The 20,936-nt window shown below is 51.6% G+C and overlaps 1 long non-coding RNA gene across 1 annotated transcript; it reads left to right on the forward strand.

Annotated features, from left to right (window-relative positions):
- The first annotated feature begins 6,699 nt into the window (after window positions 1–6,699).
- On the forward strand, window positions 6,700–11,311 carry LOC121140316. The gene is made up of 4 exons (XR_005877094.1): window positions 6,700–6,747; window positions 6,985–7,129; window positions 8,846–9,126; window positions 10,979–11,311. It is a non-coding gene; the product is annotated as an uncharacterized LOC121140316 (long non-coding RNA).
- Window positions 11,312–20,936: the final 9,625 nt, after the last annotated feature.

Below are 20,936 nucleotides of genomic sequence, written 5' to 3' on the forward strand. Positions count from 1 at the left end.
TCTCTTAGCAGAGCAAGGGGTAGAGTGCACCCTGACAATCAAGGCCAGGGCAGTCCCACAGGGGTCATGAGGGTATGCTCACCAAAAGGCAGAGCCAGCAGGGTATCTATAGTTATTTTTGAGACAGGTTCTCACTATGTAGACCAGGCTGGACTTGAACTCACAGAGATATATCTGCTTTGCCTCTGCTTTCTGTGTGCTGGAATTAAAAGCATGTGTCACCATACCCAGGTCTGGCTTTTTTGGATGGATTCTAGGGAATTGAACTCAGGTCCTCATGCCTGTGATGCAATCATTTTACTGACTGGGCCATCTCCCCAGCCCTTAAATTTCAATGTTGGTTGTTTTTAGTGTTTACTTACTAATTGTTACCATTACTTGCCCTTTCCCCTTATTAATCTTGAAAAGGAGTGAACTGACCCTGGATAGGGAACAGTGTTCATCCATCCTGTCTATATCCTAGGTGCTCTCAACACCTATAAACACTGAGCTGGCTGGACATACTTCCTCGTTGTGTTTGGGAGGTCTAGGGATGGGGGTGCCCTCCCATCCTGCTCTTGCCTGCACCTCCACCCTGCTGACTCTGCTAGGGTTTGTGTCAGATGCCCTCCCAGAGTGGGGGGTGGGCTGGGGGTGGCACCCAGGACATCACTGTCATTGTGTCAGGAAATAGGCTCCGCGTTCTGCTCAGTGCCTGGCATCGCTCCAAGGCTCATCGACGATGGCTGACCTCATTTAGAACCAATTTCAGCGTTTTAATAAGCCCCTTGCCTTTCCGAATTTCTCTGATGCTGGAGACCTTCAGGAGCTATAATCCCCCACTGGCTCTGCCACGTGAGGCCAGCTGCGGCTACGTCCCGTCCGTGGGCGGTGACAACCAGCAGTGCAGCTCCCGGAGTGGGGGCATGGAAGCCGGCCTGGAGAGCTGATCCAGACTATTCAGGGCAAGCATCCCCACTGCAGCGACAGGGGCCTTAGGACCGCACACCCCCAGCCTGAAGCGGAGTCCCTAGGGACTTCCTTGTGGCAGATCAACCCTCAAGGTTGTGACAGACAGCCTGTCTCCCTTGGAGAGCTGGCTTCTGTCTCTTCAATCAAGCACGGTGGCTGTGATAGAAGGTTGAAGGGACATGTTCTCCCAGGATGAGCCCATGAGACATCTGAAGCAACCTGAGCAGTGACCACAAAAGGATGGGCAGGGTGGAGGCCATAGGAGCCCATCCCAGCAGGACCGGAACCAGGGGCAGGATCCAGGAGCATCCAGCTCCCTGTGGGGCCAGGAGTAAACATCTGTGAGCAAGGAACTGTGTGGGCGGCGCCCAGCAACCCCATGTTAATCTGAGCAGCCCACCATGAGCAAGCCTTCAGGAGCGAGTGACCTGGACCCTTGGTGTCCCTTCATGCTCTGTCTCTTCTGAGGGTGCTGGGTGAAGAGAGAGGCAGCCCCCCAGACACAAACACACACACACTCACTCCCTCATACTCACTCACACACTCACACACACACTCTCACATACACATCCTCACACACACACACACACACACGCACGCACGCACACACGCACACACACAGACTTCTAACAAACTGCTCTGCCTGACACACACACTTACACACTCACTCCCTCATACTCACACACACCTACACACTCCCTCATACTCACACACACTCACTTTCACACACTCACACTCTCACATACACATCCTCACATGCACGCGCACGCATGCGCACACACACACACATTTCTAACAAACTGCTCTGCCTCTTAGTGAGGCCGCATAGCACATGGCGCTCCACAGCTTAGTCGTCTCAGAGATCACCATTTCTTCAGGAATCTTTCACCCACTTCTGACCCAAATCTGCCAGCCTAAGAGGTGAAGCCTGTCCACCAAGGATTCCCCTGTTGCAACTATACTGCCTCGTACCTCAGGAGCTGGATGACTAGGGTTCCAAGCCCAACAGGGTACCAGAGAGACATGTGATTGGTAGCCCTATCTGCAGGGTGCTCCCTGGGGACCCTGTGTCTGTGTTCTATCCTGGGGATAGGTAAGGTCACAGTGCAGAGGGATCCTGTAGGTGCACACTTGAGGATATGTATGTTTGTATGTCTATGCATGAGTTGGAGTGCATACGCATGGCTGTGTGGTAGCCAGGGAACAACCTCAGACATCCGCGCGCGCGCGCGCGTGTGTGTGTGTGTGTGTGTGTGTGTGTGTGTGTGAGTGTGTTTGAGACAGGGTCTCTCACTGGACTGGAGTCATTAAGTAGGCTAGACGGGCTGGTCAGTGAACCCTAGGGATCCCACTTTTTTTCTGTTTGAACCCCAGCACTGGGGGTACAAGCCACCATGCCACATGACAGTGGGTCCTGGGGATTAAACCCATGTCCTCGAGCTTTTGCAGAAAAGACTACCGACCATGTCATTCCCCCAAGCTCAGTGAAAGATGGTCCTAGGTTATCACCATGAACTCAGACGAGCCAGGGTGGCCCTGGCATAAGGTAGCAGGAGGCTGGCATCAGAGTGGATATGACAACAGAAGTGAGGTCCGGGAAGAGACGTCACAGGCTTGATGCTGAAAGAATATCCAAGCCAGGGAATGTGGCCACCTCCGGATGGGGAAGAGGCAGGAATGGACTCTCCTGGGGCTCAGGAGCCTGCCTTGCTGGTCTCAGAACTGCGCGTTTGAGGACTCACTGTCGCGGCCAGAGGGGTACTCCAGCCTGGCCCTACTTTCCCAGCCTTTGGTCCTCTTCCAACTCACTCAGCTGGTTCAGCACTGCACCTTCTGATCAGGCTAGAAATGGACACTAAGATAAGGATTGCTACGGAAGAGGTTTATGTGAAAGACGACCCCAGGGTGCACAGAGAGAAGTAAGCAGATGAGTCTGCAGTATGTGATGAGCAGTTTCCCAAGGGCAGCTCGATGAGACTGCGGCATGTCCCAAACCATCACATAGAAGACAAAGAGCCAGTCTCTACCCCCCCCCGTCACCAGTACCAGTGAAGGAAGCTACCAGGCATTGGTGCTCAGAGGTGGGCCAAGCCCGTCCACAGGCTAGTCTGGGGTTAGGCAGAGGTCCCAGGGAACCATGGGTACCAGGGATGATCCTGGAGCAGACCCATGAGAGAGAAATGGGTGAGGACGCCCTGGGTACTTGCTTGGCACACAGAAGGCGCCCACTCAGGAATGCTGTCATAGCTATCACTCCAAGCTCCTCACACTCTCTGTTCAGGTTCCCCTGCAGCACTGTGTCTTCCCCAGATGACAAAGCGTGTGCTGGGTGTCCTTGTTGCTGCCCCTTGCTCTCCTTTCTGGTAAAGGCCACGTGAAGGTGGCGACGTGCTGTCCATGGCAGTCTACTGGGCAGGGTGGGTTTCTGTATTCATGGGAGGAGGTGGAGGAGGAGGAGAAACGAGGGCCTTGTCGGCCTCAGCTGCACCTCAAAGGTCGGAGGCCAGGTGGTAGACTCACCCTCTGGAGCCGTGTGAGCCCCAAATGAACTCTCTTCTGTAAGTTACCATTGTCACATCCGCAGAAAAGCAGCTATGACAGTTTTCCCATGTCAGTTAAGGAAATCAAGGCAACCTTCCACAGGAATGTCACGGGCCAGCCTGGTCTAGACAGTCTCTCACCTGGACTCCCTTCCTGGATGGCTCCAGGTTGGCTCAAGCTTACAAAAGTAAATAGCCTTTACCAATGCAAGTGATAGCCTTTACCAATGCAGGTGATAGCCTTTACCAATGCAAGTGATAGCCTTTACCAATGCAAGTGATAGCCTTTACCAATGCAAGTGATAGCCTTTACCAATGCAAGTGATAGCCTTTACCAATGCAGGTGATAGCCTTTACCAATGCAAGTGATAGCCTTTACCAATGCAGGTGATAGCCTTTACCAATGCAGGTGATAGCCTTTACCAATGCAGGTGATAGCCTTTACCAATGCAGGTGATAGCCTTTACCAATGCAGGTGATAGCCTTTACCAATGCAGGTGATAGCCTTTACCAATGCAGGTGATAGCCTTTACCAATGCAGGTGATAGCCTTTACCAATGCAGGTGATAGCCTTTACCAATGCAGGTGATAGCCTTTACCAATGCAGGTGATAGCCTTTACCAATGCAGGTGATAGCCTTTACCAATGCAGGTGATAGCCTTTACCAATGCAGGTGATAGCCTTTACCAATGCAGGTGATAGCCTTTACCAATGCAGGTGATAGCCTTTACCAATGCAAGTGATAGCCTTTACCAATGCAGGTGATAGCCTTTACCAATGCAAGTGATAGCCTTTACCAATGCAAGTGATAGCCTTTACCAATGCAAGTGATAGCCTTTACCAATGCAAGTGATGCAAGTGATAGCCTTTACCAATGCAAGTGATAGCCTTTACCAATGCAAGTGATAGCCTTTACCAATGCAAGTGATAGCCTTTACCAATGCAGGTGATAGCCTTTACCAATGCAGGTGATAGCCTTTACCAATGCAGGTGATAGCCTTTACCAATGCAAGTGATAGCCTTTACCAATGCAGGTGATAGCCTTTACCAATGCAAGTGATAGCCTTTACCAATGCAAGTGATAGCCTTTACCAATGCAGGTGATAGCTTTTACCAATGCAAGTGATAGCCTTTACCAATGCAAGTGATAGCTTTTACCAATGCAAGTGATAGCCTTTACCAATGCAAGTGATAGCCTTTACCAATGAGCCTGTTGCCACTTTTTGACTGTCGGGTTCATAGTGAGAAGCGATATTGCTGAATCATGTGTGTGATCTCTTTTTTTTTAATTTGGGGGTATATTAGTTATTCTTCTGTTACTGTGATAAAAAACAATAGCAACTTATAAAAGGAAGAGTTCATTTTGGCTTACAGTTCTAGAGAGATGAGTCCATCATGATGAAGGGGCTGTGGCAGCAGGTACAGGGATCTGAATGAGAGCGACCCCTATAGGCTCATGTGTTTGTGTGTTTGATCCCAGTTAGTGGAACTGTTTAGGAAGGATGAAGAGGTGTGGTCTTTCTGGAGGAAGTGTGCCACTGAGGGTGGGGTTTGAGGCTTCAAAATCCCACGCCAGGCTCAGTTCCTCCCCCTGCCCTTCCCTCTGCGTGCAACTTTCAGGTTAGATGTGAGCTCTCTGTAACTTTTCCAGCACTATACATGCCCTGCCATGATGATCACGGACTCACCCTCTGAAACTGTAAGCGAGCCCCAATTAAATGCTTTCTCTTAGAAATTGCCTTAGTCGTGGCGGTTGAACAGTAACTAGGACAGTGGGCATAACTGTAAGGGCAGGAAGCTGAGAGCTCACATCTTACACCTTGAACCACAAGACAGAAGCAGAGAGAGCCAGGCAGGAATAGTATGAGGACTTACACTCTCAAGCTCGCCCCCAGTGAGGACTTCCTCCAGCCAGCCCACACCTCCTAAGCCTCCCCAGACAGCAGCACCAACTGGATACCAGGCGTTTAAACACTACGTGCTGCTTATTCAGATCACCACGGGACAGGTCCCATCACTGTTCCTTTAGTGTTTTGTCACTCACTTCTCTGTGCCCACCTTGGATATGGATAGAGCATCGGCACATGAAAGCTGCGTCTCAGCTCCCAACCCAAGACAGCCCCCAGGGTCACAAGGCAAGGAGAACATTTAGTCCCTGACTCTTCTGGCACCAGCCGGGAGATCCAGCTGTCCCCATGGAGCACATGGCCTTCCTAAAGGTAAGTAGATTTAAGCCTCATAGATAGGCCACATTAGCTTCTGGCTTAGACTGCTTCCCTCCAGCGATAATCGGACGCATCATTTCCATAAAGACAAATTCAATAAGGCCCTCCGAGGTTCGCCATCTGCCTGTCAAAGATGAAGCTTTAGAAAGGAACAGGTCTTTGAGCCCAGGGGCCTCTGACATTCATACAGCAGGAGTGGCCTTGATCTGCACGCCCTGATCCAATTTCCCTGCTGCTGATCAAGTTAGGAGAGACTCAGCCTAAGGCACCAGGGAAAGGGCAGATTTTTAAAATGACCAGGGCGGAGGAGCTGCGCTGAGGCGGAGAGGAGGCGTGTGAACGTGGGTGCTGATGAGGACACGTTTCTGGGTAATGACCTGCCGGTGTCTGGAGGGATGGGATAATTTAGAAGGGCAGGCACTTGGATGTTGATGCCAAAGGCCCACTTACTGGAACAGGAGTCTTTGGATCACAGCTTTCAGCACTGGGGATGCCGAGGCCACCGGATGCTCACTGCTAAGGGTTCCTGGTCTGTTGCGGGGCCTGAGGAGGACGCCCCTCACAGAATCCACAGCACCCACAGCCTTGTCTGTGCAATTGTCCCCATGACCGGAAACATCTTTTGTTCTCCAGAAACCCTTGGAGTGGAAGGGTGTACCAGCTATTCTTCCCCCAAACTGGGCAGAGGCATCTTTATAGGCAGTGGGGAAATGGGATGTAGTGGTTTGAGTGACACTATTGGGAGGTGTGGCCTTTTTGGAGTAGGTGTGACCTTGTTGGAGGAAATGTGTCACCAGGGTGGACTTTGAGGTTTCAGATGTTCAAGCCAGGCTCAGTCTCTCTCTCTCTCTCTCTCTCTCTCTCTCTCTCTCTCTCTCTCTCTCTCTCTCTCTCTCTCTCTCTCTCTCTCTCTCTCTCTGCCTGCTGTCTGTGGTTCCAGTTGTAGAACTCTCAGCTCCTTCTCCGGCATCCTGTCTGCCTGTGTACACCATGCTTCCTGCCATGCTGACGACGGACTAAACCTCTGTTTGGTAAGCAAGCCTCCATTAAATGCTTTCCTTTTTAAGAGTTGCCATGGTCATGTTGACTCTTCAGAGCAATAGAAACCCTAATTAAGACACGAGGCAAGACAGACCTCAGACGGTGAGTAGCTCTGCACTTGGCTCGCCATAGACCACGCTTAGGGTGTGAGCCTTGTGTCTTATTTCCGGTGGTCTTGGCTGGTCTCCGGTGGCTGAGGAGATTCAATATTTTTTGTCAATTGCCAGGTGTCACCCAAACAACAGGTGCAGAATCCGGAGGATCCACCAGTGCTGTGCCGTGCCACTCTGGAGGAGGGCTGTCTTCGAGTGTCACCTTTGTGGGCACTAAGGATGTAACTCAGGGGTGGAACGCTTGACTTCACCATAGGAGGTACTGGGCTCAGCAGCCAGGAGCACTCAAGAAAGAGTTCAGCAGATCAGACCCCTGTACGATTCACACAGTAAGAGGGAGGCAGGAATCAGAGGAGGGAGTATCCTGGAAGATGTGGACTCGATGCAGAGTCATGGCAACCATGGGGTGGGTGAACAGTGGGTAGGGAGTGTGGAAGAGAGTGGCCATGGGGAGTAGTGGATAGTGCCCACATGGTGAGGTGAGCAGTGGTAACATAGTGGAGGATACGGGGGTCACAGGGTGGTATGGACAGTGGCCACGGACTAAGATGAGCAGCATCCGTGGGTGATGTGGACGGAGTTCACGGGGTGGAGTATGGAATGTAGGAGACAGCGGCCGTGTGTGGAGTGGACAGGGTATTCATCAGGTGGGGTGGACAGTGGCCGTCAGGTAGAGTAGCCTGTAGCTATTGGGTGGAGTGGACGCTGGGAGTGGAGTGGACAGTGGTCACGGCATAGAGAGAACAGTAGTCACCAGGTAGAGTGGAAAGTGGCCTTGGGATACGGTAGAGAGTGGACATTGGTGTGGATGGACACTGTCATGGAATGGATGGACACTGTCATGGGGTGCAGGGACACTGTCACAGGGTGGATGGACACTGTCATGGAGTGCAGGGACACTGTCATGGGGTGGACACTGCCATGGGGTGGACACTGTCATGGGGTGGATACTGTCATGGGGTGGACAATGTCATGGGGTGGATGGACACTGTCACGGGGTGCAGGGACACTGTCATGGGGTGGACATTGTCATGGGGTGAGGGACACTGTCATGGGGTGGACACTGTCGTGGGGTGGACACTGCCATGGGGTGGACACTGTCATGGGGTGGATGGACACTGTCACGGGGTGCAGGGACACTGTCATGGGGTGGACACTGTCATGGGGTGCAGGGACACTGTCATGGGGTGGACACTGTCATGGGGTGCAGGGACACTGTCATGGGGTGGACACTGTCGTGGGGTGGACATTGTCATGGGGTGCAGGGACACTGTCATGGGGTGGACACTGTCGTGGGGTGGGTGGACACTGTCACGGGGTACAGGGACACTGTCTCGGGGTGGACACTGTCATGGGGTGGACACTGTCGTGGGGTGGGTGGACACTGTCATGGGGTGCAGGGACACTGTCATGGGGTGGACACTGTCGTGGGGTGGGTGGACACTGTCACGGGGTACAGGGACACTGTCACGGGGTGGACATGGGGTGGAGTGTGCCGTCGTCACAGTGTGAGGTGGGCAGTGGTCCCGGCGTGAGTAGGTAAAGTGTTAGAGCCTCCCTGGGGCATTGCAGAGAGAGCAGTCAGGACCATTTAGCTTCTGCTTTTGGCTCAGCAGCTTTGCTTTCTGCTCCTGGCTGTTACCTGCAGCCTTTGTCCTCAAGGCTGAGACCCAGCGAGGCCACCATGGCAGGCCATTGACCAGCTAGCTTCTGACCTCAGGGAAAGAGAACAGCTTCAGGGGAAGGAGATCACCTCTCCACCATCCCACCTAGGCCATGCACAGCAGCCCCTGTGCACGTGCTGGGTAAGCCCTGCGTAGCTACACGTGCCTAGGATCACATTTAATTTGTAAGTTAAATACAGCAAGAGACTGATTGCAACTCACAGCGACTCAAACCATATTCTTAATGAAAGGCATTGCAGCTTATGTATATTTATTTCTCGAATCTTCCTTTGAATTTTCCTTTTGACCAGGTTGACCTCTGGGTTGCTAAGAAAAAGAAAAAATAAAATAAAGCCTCAGGTAAGGGGCTACATCTCTCTGGCTCCCCTTCGGAGTGCAGAAACAGAAGCCCCACTGGCAGACAGATAAATGGTGACTCTCAGCCGCAGAGCTGGGCACACTGCCCGCACGACCAAATGTGTGAGCTGAAACCACAAGGAAAGAGGCAGAAACGCCGGTGCCTGAGGAAGCAGCATTGATCAAATCAACAGAAGGAGACTCTAAAATAAGCATAATTACTATCCTTAAAGAGGTATGCGGTTATTGTATTCATGAAGCAAGAACGGGCTTTTACATAAAAGAACTAATTAGAGATCGTGGAGATTTAAAATAGATGGTCTGAAAAGCAGAGAGAGACATCTGAGGAGCAAATTAGTAAGCTGGAGGATCAGGCAGGTGCCGCCCGAGGAATTCAGTGCAAAGGGCAGAAGGGGAAAGGTGGGGGGCTTGGGCCAGCTCCAGAGGCCCCCCTCCAGTGCTGGTGGCAGACATTCCCGAGGGGAGGGTGACGAGGAAAGGATGGAGAGAATGGCCAGCTGTTAAACCACAGGACAACGCAGTCTTCAAAGCTGATGAGCTTATAACTGGGTAGAACATAGAGAACAGGCCCACAACAGACCAATGACAGGGCAAGGAAACTGGTATCCAGAGAGAGAAAGCTCAACACAGACCAAATGGGAGTGGGCCGGAGGATGGCATAGCTGGCCAAGCCAGCATGTGGACCAGAGTCTGACCCCAGCACCCACATTAAAAAAAAACAAACAAACAGCAGAGCACTACAGTGACTGTAATCTTAGCACTCGGAAGCGTAGTCAGGAGGCCCCCTTGGTCTCCTTGGCCAAGCCAGCCTCATTGATTTGATGGACTCTGGGCTCCGTGAGAGGCCCTGTCTCAAAACACAAGGTGAAGCTTGGAGCTGGAGAGATGGCTCGACAGTTAGAGCACTTGCTGCTCTCCCTGAGGACCCAGGCTGGGTTCACAGCATCCGTGTCCATTGGCTCAGAGCCGGCTGCAATTCCAGCTCCGGAGGATTAGACGCCTCTGGCCTCCTCAGGCCCCTGCACTAATATGCTCATACATGCTGACACATACACCTACACAGAATTAAAAATAATTTTTAAAATGCACCTTTAAGAAAAACCAAGGTGGAAAGTGAGTGAAGACCTCTAACACTGACCTTTGACCTTTGCACCCTCCTCCTCCTCACTATGTACATACACATGCCAGTAAATAAATAACTAGTTTGGGCACAGGAGACTCCCACCAGCTTCTTCCTGGTAACTCCTAAACCCATCTTTCTAGTTTAGGAATGGAACAGAAACCAGAATTAGTTAATTTACAATACCCTCCTTTCTGAAAGAGTTACTCCAGGGTGTGTTCTGATGAAACAAAACTCTAACACAAGAAAGATGAAGCCAAGGACAGAGAGAATGAGAAGGAGAGAAAAAACCCAGGGGAATACAGTGTCAAGCCTAAGGAATCTTGCAACTGCTGGAGGTGGAATCTGTTCAGTTTTCTTTGTTTTATGAAAGACTTTAAGTATAAGAAACATGCAGTGAACCATGTCACAATTTCTTTTTGTTCACCACCATCCAGAAAACACATATGTCCATTATCTGCATCACAAAGTCAAGCAAGCCTCATTTAGACTTCTTACATGCAGTCATTTTTCAAAGTCCCAGATTATTGGACTATGGAATTGGCAATAAAACACTAATTGCATTTAAATTTGTATGTATATATTTGTTTTTGTATTTATGTATTTGAGGACGGTGATTTCCATGGCTTATGTGTAGAGGTAGGAGGACAATTTATAGGATTTAATTTTATCCTTTTCATCAGGTGGGCCCTGGGTATTAAACTCGGGACATCAGGACCAGAGGCAAATGTCTTTAACTGCTGAGCCATCTCAACAGCCCGAAACATTAATCTTTAAAAAGTGTTTATCTTGTATCTGTCAGCTTGCTAAACTTGTAATTATCCCAACAAATCTTCAACACATTCACAAATTTGTCAAGTGGAATTTTCCACAGTCAGGAGTGGTCAGAGCCAGGCTTCTTCTGGGTTGATATTTGTGACTTTTCATTTCTGCCTCCGCCTTTTAGGTTCCGTGCCCGCCTCTGTCACGGGGAGGCTGTAGGATGAGGGCACACAGCTCAGCTTGTTTCCATGCTTACTTCCGCCTGGGTATCCTTTCACAGCTGGCCAGTTTGTATCACCAGAAAGTGTCAACCTTGACTAACTGCTTCCTCAGCATCCTTGAAGACCGGATGAAGGACTCTGGTTTCTGGCCCTGGTTCCCAAGCAGCTGGAATTCAAGATCCCTTCACCTTCCTAAAAAAAATCACTGAAGACCCTCAGAATAATTGCAAAGACTACTGTAAAGTCTTGTTTACAGTTGAAGAAAAGGCATATAAATAAAAAGAATGGCCACTCTCTGCACAGGGCTGGCATTGACATGTTATAAAGTTAACAGTCATAGAAAAGTCTAGAACACATGAGGATCCCTGAAATGGATGCACTTTGCAATCAAGGGTGCATCAGAGCTCTCTTAAATCCATTTTCTTCCTTTTCTAGTAGTAAATACAGTAATGACTTGTCTTAAAAGAGACAATGATTCAATATGCACCAATATAGCATTAGTCTGTTGGCTTTTCTGTGCCAGGCCTCCAAGAAGGATCTGTGTATTATTAGCCCACTTTAGAGATGAAGGAGCTGGGGCACAGATAGGTCAATTAACTTGTAAAAGATCACACGATGAGGGAGAGACAGAGAACCCAGGCTAGCTCCTTTGAGCCTCTGCCACTTGGGTCCCCCTTGCCAGTTTCTTCCACCTAATCTAGAATTGAACCTAATCTTAATTAAGTCCACAAAGGACAAAACCTCACAGATTGGTTTATGAAAACTCATTCAGCCTTAGCTAAGGGGAAATGACAGTAAAATAAAAGTTCTTTCATGCGGGAATGTCAGCCTTCTAAGTGACACCACCCTGCAGAGCTGAGATAATGGCATCTGTCATACGTCCCTCGAGTATGACAGCATATGGTCCAAGAACGGACCCCTTCTTGTATGGTAGGGAAGAATGCAGCCAGCTGCTATGCATGGAAGGCACAGGAGAAAGGTTAAATTTCTAGTTTATATTCAGCTCTAAAGATCTTGGATGAGTTGAATACTACCAGGCCAGCAAGACGACTCAGCAGCTAAGGGCTGCCCAGCCTGCTGAACTGAGTTCCATCCTGGAACCCACATGATGGAAGGAAAGAACCAACTTCCAAGAGTTGTCCCCGACCTCCACACATGAGCCTTGTATGTATACAAGATAAACAAACAGATGTGACTTAAGAATTTCTAGAAAAAAGATAAATATAAAAATTCCACAAAGACTGTCAGACATGCAGCCATAGCTTTCCTGGACCAACAGGAGGAAGAGGCTGTGACGAACCATGCCATCCCTAACAGGAAAGCTCCGAATTCAGAATGTATGAACAGCCTGTGGGGTCAAGATGGAGCTAAGACACAGAGTGGGAACCCTGGCCAGCAAAGGTGTGACAAAGACCCCCAGCTTCACTAGCTGCCAGGTGACGGAGGTTAGGAGCTGTGCAACAGGCAGGGTCCAAACAAGGTGTGGAGGGATGGTCCCACCCAAGGCTAGGAGGGCGGACATCTCTCTGGCGGAGAAGGCCGGTCGCTCAGCCCAGGCTGGTCAGGAGACCTTAATGAGAGGTTCCTGCGACACGGGCCAGGCAGCAAACGGCACAGGGGAGCAACAACATCATTTGCCACTTCTGGGGGGAAGGAAGAGAGTGGGGCCTCACCAGAAACACCAATAATGGAGGTGATGGCTGTGGCTTGGGGGACTGCTGAGTTCCTTCCCTGGCAAGAACAAACAGTCAAACAGATACCAGGGAAGACAGACAGACAAGCAGCAGAGAAAAGAAAGAAAAGTGACGACTTGTTCATTCAGGTTGTGGATTCACTGAGGCTGGGTGCTGGCTTCGGTGTTTTATAAGGCCCCTGGGCCTCCCCTCCCCCTGTCGGTCCTGTCTAGTTACCCACCCCTGGGCATCCTGCTATTTCTTCTCGCAGAGTTTTCTCAGGCGCGGGGAGAGCCACCGTCAGGAAGCCTGCCTTAGCTTTCTCCACTTACCTGTTTTTAACCATATTGCATATTGGAAGAGGGGGAGGAACAGGTGGGGTCCTACTAGGAGGTTGTGAGAACCTCCTGCCCCTCTTTTCCTCCCTCATATGTCATACCTACAGGGAGATGGATGTCACAGCAGCCTCAGTGAAGCCCATAGTTCACCTAGACAAAAGTGATCATTTTCACTCTATTATCTGGGTGGCCCACAGATGCCTTTCTGGGGGACTCACTCCTAAGGATCCATAAGCCAAGCCCTGTAAGGAAGCTGAGTGGGGTTCTCAGTGAATAGTTCTGAAGAGAAATGGAAACTCAGTCCAAGTAAGCCATCTTGTCCTGAACTCCCAAGACCACGCCCAGGTGGGTCCTATTTACAAAGGCCCGAGGCCAGCAGACAGACTGCCCAGCAGCAATGGGACATGCAAGCCACCGTGCAGTTGATTCCAGTGTCACATCTTCCTCAACCCTGTCACCACAACACAGTAAAAGCAAATACAGGAGAGACTGGGTAGGTGTGGAGAAAGATGCCGTCCTGGATGGGAGGGCAGGGCCAGAGCAGGAAGGGCTGACAGAGGCTCACTCCTGGACCAGACCCACCCTTCTGGAAGGTGCTGACACCAGGTCAGTGTGGAGGAAAGGCCAGGCTAGGGCTGGGAATTTCTTATGGATTTTCTTGGGGTGGGGAAGAGGAAGCAGCAAATCTACATCTGGGCCAGTGTTCTGTATGCTGGTGCTCCTAAGATCTGCATGCAGGTGCTTCTGGGCTCTGCATGCTGGTACTCCAGGATTCTGCATGCAGGTGCTTCTGGGCTCTGCATGCTGGTGCTCCTGGGCTCTGCATGCTGGTGCTCCTGGGCTCTCCATGCTGATTCTCCAGGGCTCTGCATGCTGGTGCTCCCTGGCTCTGCATGCTGGTGCTCCTGGGCTCTGCATGCCGGTGCTCCCTGGCTCTGCATGCTGGTGCTCCAGGGTTTTGCTGTTTGCAGCTCCCCACCCCCAGCCTTCCAGGAACTAGAGCATTGCCAAGGGAAAGAATGCAAAGGCTTCTTCGGCCCTGCAGAGAAGGGACAGCCCCTAGGGGTTTGGAGTCCATGAGATGGGTAGTGATGAAGCCAGGGGCAGAGAACGGCAGCCTGAGCAGTTTTGAGCCTTAGTGAAGAAGCCAGGGGCAGAGAAGGGCAGCCTGAGCAGTTTTGAGCCTTCTACCCTCCTACTCTTATAAGAGCCACCGAGCCTGTCTGCCTCGGGTCCTCTCTTGCTCCGCCCCATCCACCGCTTCACTCAGCGTGAGGCCACGGGATTGAGGTTCAGGACCATCACTGGCAGCAGGAAACAGATCCCAGAAGGGAAAGCAGGGGTGCCTGCGGCCCTGGCTATGTCTGGCTATGTTAGCTTAGTCTGCGAAGCACCTGTGCTGGTTAAGCCCAATGGAGGCAGCAAGCCTGAGGGTCATCCCACCCCCAACTAGAAAACTGAGGCTTGTAGTTCCATGTTGCTTGTGGGGGAAGCTGAGGTCCAAAATAGACCCAATTGAAGAGGCCCTAGTGAGAAAGGGGTGGGCTGGGGTCCCCACTCTTTACCCCTGCAAGTCTGAATCACCCAAAACCCCACTCAGGGCAGGAGGGGCCTCATCCTGCAGCTACCTGCAGACTCTCCCTGACTGCAGGCCTAGAAGACAAGGGATCCTGAGAGAGCAAGACAGACTGCCCTGCTCAGTCTGCTTCTCAGCACCCAACCGTCTATGTGCACATAGCAGAGATTGAATGAACGAGCGAGCCAGTCTGAGTTGGCCCCTGGCCTTCAGACATCCCGCTCAAATAGAGTTAAGCCAACGAGTGCAGAAAAGGCAGCTTTAGATAGTGTGGTGTGGGGGATGGGGAGGTGCCTGGGCGGATAAAGTGACTGCTGGACAAACAGGAGGACTTGAGTTGGAACTCCAGCTACCGCACACGAGCCAGGCACATTTGTGACAGTGCACATTTGTACTCCCAGCCCTGAACAAGCGGAGCCAGGTAGATCCGTCAGTGGGCACTGCCAGGCTGCCTGGTATGCGACCTCTATGCCCAGCCAGTCACCTGTCCCTTGCCAATCCCACATGAAATATCTCCATGGCTGGTGGCCTCTGAATGGCCAAGGGAAGATCTGCTGCTTGCCACTGTTTGTCTGGGTGTCTAAAATCTAGACCCAACCGTGCATGTTGGAGACGTGTGCTCACGACCCCGCAGAGCTTCGGGCCAATGCTTTCTCCTGTGAGGGTTTACCATCCACTCAGCCAACGGCCACAGAGGTGGTGCTGCCAGCAGAACGAAGAGGCAGAGTGCTGTCCTCTGCCACCCAGGGTAGAGGCTGGAAACGACATCCCAGGAAGCACTGGGGTGTGATAAGGCTCTCAGACACTGGGGTAGAGAAGGGGGCTGGGACATCATCTGCCCTCGGGCTTTATGGTGGCTCACTAGGGGCCTGCTGCCCCAGGCCACCTGGATGGGGGGACTGAGACATCCCCTAAAGCCAGGGTTTAGCAATTCACACCTGCACCCTTTCATCCCATAGCCCGGGACAGTCGTGGGATGCGGGGTTCTCTCCTGCCTCCATCGCTCATGCTTCGGCTGCCATGCTTCTTTCTGCTCCCCAGCCCCATCTCACCGCCCCCCTCCTCCTTACCTCCTCCCCCACATGCCGCCCCCTCTCCCGCCTCCGCCTCCTCCCCCACATGCTGCCTCTGTCACCCCAATCCCAGGTTGTCAGCAGGTGTCAGGCTGGTGGTGGCAATCAACTCTGACAGGAGAACAGGGAACAAGTCCAAGTTTTCATTCTCTGTGCCCAAGAGGTGTCCTGGGTCTGGGTGTGCGGTGGGGGGCAGGTCTTGGACGGGCAAAGCTACCTGTGGGTGCTCTGCGTCGAGACTCCATCCCAAGAGAAAGACCCCACCTTCCCCCGGAGAAAGGGCTCCAGTCTGTCTTGTCACTCACCATACATCTGCATGTGTCAATCACAGAAGGGGTTCTGTGTCAGGCTTTTATTAAACCCCGGTGTGCACCCCCTCACCAAGCAGCGCTAACAGAAGCAGGAAAGAACAGGGAGGGCGCTTTTACCTTGGGGTTCGCATAATTCAGTGAATCAGTCTCTCGTTTTTATGGCTTTTTGAACAATCTTAATACCCTAAGGTTGCCAGTTTGAGCTCAAGACATCACCAGCAAGGGCTTCAGAGACCAGTGGGCCTGGGTATTGTCACAGGTTCCTTGCTGGGAGGTTGTCGAAGCAAAGACCAGTTCTCCGTTCACCACTGCCAACATATTTCAGAGATATAGCAGCATAGGGGAGATGCCCAGCTGTTGAAAAGCACTTCCCCACGTGAAAGACCTCACTCTGAGGCATTGCTCAGCTCTGAGCTTCCAGAATATAAAGACTCTTTCTTTGGTCTCCCCACATCCAGAGTGTGTGGTGAATGAATGGATGAATGAATGAATGAGATTTGAGTGCTCTGGTCTGGATTGCTGGAGCCACTTGCCTGGGGGAAATGAAGGACTGATTAGGACCCTTCTGGCTAAGGCTTTCCTGGAGTCAGACATCCCAAGAACCAGTGAAGTTCCCAGAACAATAAACCCCCTGATTCTGGCTCCCCTGCCACAACCGCATCGAGATTTTCTAGCCTGTGACTCACGCGAGGAACCCCAAGAGACCCAGGACTGATCCCTGTGCACTGCCTCCTCGTCTATCATCCTCCATGATCTCTCAAGAATGAGAGCATTGAACTCACTGTCAAAATGTTTTAGGATGTGGCAGTCATTAAAAGCCACCGCAAGTGCTTTTTCCAAAGGGATGAGGCTCCGGTTGGGAACTACAGCAAGAGACACACCCCCATCCCCGTGGGCTACGCACCCCTGTGTGCCCCCATCCCTGTGGGCTATGCACCCCTGTGTGCACCCACCCGCTCACAGCCTCCACTCTCTTACACACTCGTCTAGCCCCCTAGCTCTCCCGAACACTTTAATTGTCCTGGCCGCGCCTCGGAGCTGCCCAGCCTAACAGGCCTTGATCTGAGATGTGAGGGCTGACTCTGCCTCACAGCACAAAATAATCACCGTTGTCTGAGTCTCCGATTAATTTTAATTCATTCGTCGTCTGGATGGGCTTGACCTGTGCAGATCACTTGGAGTTGGGTAGACGCGTGTTTCTGCCACCTGTCATGTTCAATCAGCTTCTGAGGCCCTCATGACCGCAGCCCGAGAGAGCGAGGCGATGCTCAGCAATAGGAATTTTATCCCTGTCAACCAACCAGCACCACCCTTCCCAACATCTCCCAGGTGTCCAGGACAGAAAGGATCCCCCGCCAGCCTTCACTATGATGTTTCTGGAGTCTCAAGCTCCCTCCTTCCAAGGGTTCCCTGAAAGAGCCTTGGGAATTGTTTCTGGCTCTGACTCTGCAGGTCCTGGCAGAATTCTCCTTTCTCCAGGAATGTTTTGTTCCTTCCACGCTGCAGAATGGCGCTCCCAGACACGAGCAGAAGCTGGGTGCGTGCCCTTCAAGCCTGAGGACCCAGTGCTCACTGCACAACACGTAGGTGACTGCATTGATTACTTTTTTCTCTTCTCTTTTGCTGCTGTGACAAGACACCTGACAAAAGCCACATACAGATGGGAGTTCTGGTCACACTGCATCAATGTCCAGGAAGTAGAGAAGGGTGAATGCCTGTGCTCAGCTCATTTCCCCCTTTTATTCAACCCGGACTCCCACCCAGGATGGTATTCGCACACCCAGAGTGTGTTTTCCAATCACAGTCAACCCAGTCTATAAACTCTTCCACAGACACACATAGAAGTTTGTCTCTTTGGTGACTCTGGACTCTGTCATATTGAAGGTATTAACCCACAGTGATTGGAGGTAGCTAAGTATGACCGGGTGCTCATAGTCTCCTATAGGCACTAGTAATTCCCCCCACACACACCCTGCCAGAGAGTGCATCCTGAGCTTGGATATTTGCAGAGCACTGGACAGAAATGTTTGGTGTCCCTGCCTCTGATGCTGCCCTGTCCTGAAGTTGCTCATCTATCAGCCCACTTGAAGGTTCTATTTCTGTAGCATAAGAGGCTGCTCTTACTGAGGCCACATTCACCCAGACTGGAAAGCAAGCCTTGCAAACTGCCCCACATGTTGCTGCGTGTTGGACAGTTTTCAACACCTCCACCATCTGTTGGGTTTGGGTTGCATCCACTAAACTGTATGTTGTGGAAAGATGCCTAGGACAGGACACAAGTTGCCACGCAACTGGAAAGCCTGCCGTAGTGGAATGGCTCCCATCCTCCTGTGCCATAGCTGCTGCTGCCCAGTCTGAAGAACTGAACGGGGACAGACTTCTTTTTTGTGTGTGCCAGAACTTGCTGTTTCAGGAAACTCAATGGTACCTTGTTTCTATGAAGTCAGCTCAGAGGCTTATCCGTATTCCTCCCTTTTGTAATTTTAGAAATGAGTTTAAAAATAGAACCAAGGCTTTCATACACAAAAAGCAAGTTAAGTGGTGACCATTATGCCACAATCCAAATGGAATCTGCTCTGTGCCTTTCTCCATTGGCTGTGTGTCTCTGGGAGAGTCACTTAACTCCTCTGTTAACATACCAAAGTGCGGTAACAAAGACTGCAGGGATGACTCTGCAGATAATGGCAGGCACTTGTGCAAGCATGAGGATCTGAGTGCTGCTTCCCACTAAAGGCTGGGTGTGGCAGCATGTGCCTGCAACCCCAGCTTCAGGGGAACACAGGGATGGGAAGACCCTGTGTACTCACTGGCCAGTCATTCTAGTTGAAAAGGCAATTCCAGATTCAATGAGAGACTGTGTCTCAAAAAATAAGGAGAGTGATAGAGGAAGACAGCCATTGTTGACCTCTGACCTCTGCATGCAAGGACACACTAGTACACATGTATACACACACACACACATACACACACACACACACACACACACACACAGTGTCTACTGTACCCTCTGTGAGTCATTGGGTTTAAATGAAATGGTCACACTATCACAAGTACTGGGAATGCACCTCTGCTACACACAGGAAAAAGTAGAGCCAGAGAGCCAAACCACTTTCTGGGTGCTTGGCTGCTCAGACCATGGCTCCTCCCACACTCACTGGGGGAGGGGATGCGGACATGGGAAGAAGTGGACGTGTGGGTGAACTGGTGAGCAAAGGCAGGGCTCGATGCCGAGGCTCCTTTTGAAATTCTTGGCACACATTTGACAGCATCTAAGAATCTGAGACAATCACCAAAAGCCACGAAGTCTTGATTGAGACAGTGAAAAAAAAAAAAACGGTTGCAGGAGTTGATTGGCTGGTTGGTCCGTGCTTTCTTCTTGGCACTCTCCAGGGCTCTCTGCCCTCCCCTTATACAGATCATCTCTGTGGAGTCCATCGTCCTGTCTCTGAGTGGGAATGATGTTGAGGAGTGTGGGAGATCTGCGAAGAGGCTGAGGAGCCCCAAGCTCTGCTCTGCTGCCAAGGACCCTGTCATTCCTTCTCACCTACAAAACGGGGTCTGGTTGGGTCTCCCTGGCTATCGCTGAGCTGGTTACGTGAGACAATGTATGCAAGTGTTTTTAGCATTGCATCTGGACTACACTGAGCACATAACCGAGTGGTGTTTATCGTGAGATAAGTGCCTGCTGCAGGCAGCCTCTGAGTACAGTTAATTAATGAATCAAACAGAGCCACCAGTTCCTGGAGAAATGAGGCAGGTGACAATTAATTACCCATCTTGCAAGGGGTGGAGATGCTTAAAGGCAGGGGCCAGCTCTCCCTGGTAGTTAAGTGGGGTGAAGGATGTTCCCAGTGTGTTATAAGGAAACTCTCAAGCACCAAGAATCTGAGCATCACTGGGGAGCTCAGTGAGGACCCTTAGGAAGGACCCAGCAGGGACGTTGATGCAGGCAGGAATGCCTTCAGGTGTCTGACTGAAGCACGCGCTTCCTTGGCCCTGTGGCATGTCTTGGAACGAGTTGCTGGTCCTTCTATGCCCAGCTAGTGGGCAAAGGGGAAGGAGACCCCACCAGCTCACTGGCCTCTCAGGATGGGCTGATGTAGGCACTTCCCACCAGGGCAGTGCCTGTTACAGAGCACCAGGACTATCCCAGCACAATCAAGCACTCACAGAGCACTCCTAGCAATCCAGGAAGGTTTCTCGGAGTGTCGTGTGTTCTGACTCAAAGCCTCATTCAATATGTACTCCCTCAGGCTGAGTTTTCAGCCACAGTCCACTCATGAACATCTTCAGGGATCGGGTTTGTCTCGGGGCCATATTTCTCAAGAGGAAAGGTCAGAAAGTTCTTCATGTCCAAAGCAAATCTGCCATGCCTTATCTTCCAACTACTGCACTTGAGGGTAAGGTAGCAAAGATTTGCTTCCTCCCCAGTGGCTGGAAGCCTGAGTCAGCCGCAGGCCCCAGTCACCAACCAGCCCAGTACAGAGACTATGCACTGCCCTCCAGTGCTACACGAGACTGCCCCAGAGAATGGAAACAAGTAAGAGCAAAGGTGAGCATTTATCAAGCACTTAAGGTGTGCTATGCCTGCGGACATCTTTGCCTTTCATTTTCAGAACAGCTTTAAAGGCCCTGCTGTCAGTCACCCCAGAAACAAGGACCAGGGATCTACTCCAAGGTTGCGCTGTCCACAGCCAGGCAAATCCCATCGCCACCGAGACCAAACATCAGGGAGACAGAAACAAACTGGTGGAGATCAGAGGGAATCCCGCAGGGCTTCCACGGAGGTGTGGGCCCCCAGACCTTGCATATGGGTGCCTCCACGGGGGACCGCGAGTGAGCGTCAGCACCAGGGACAGCTCCTCGGCTGCTCCCCCGCAGCCGTGGCCGACGGCGCGCGCGGGGCCCGCAGCGCGCACTCCCCAGCAGGCTGGCGCGCGCGCCCTCCCC

The sequence above is a fragment of the Mesocricetus auratus genome, unplaced genomic scaffold (genome assembly GCF_017639785.1).
Source record: "Mesocricetus auratus isolate SY011 unplaced genomic scaffold, BCM_Maur_2.0 Super-Scaffold_100004, whole genome shotgun sequence".
NCBI classification, from domain to species: Eukaryota; Metazoa; Chordata; class Mammalia; order Rodentia; family Cricetidae; genus Mesocricetus; species Mesocricetus auratus.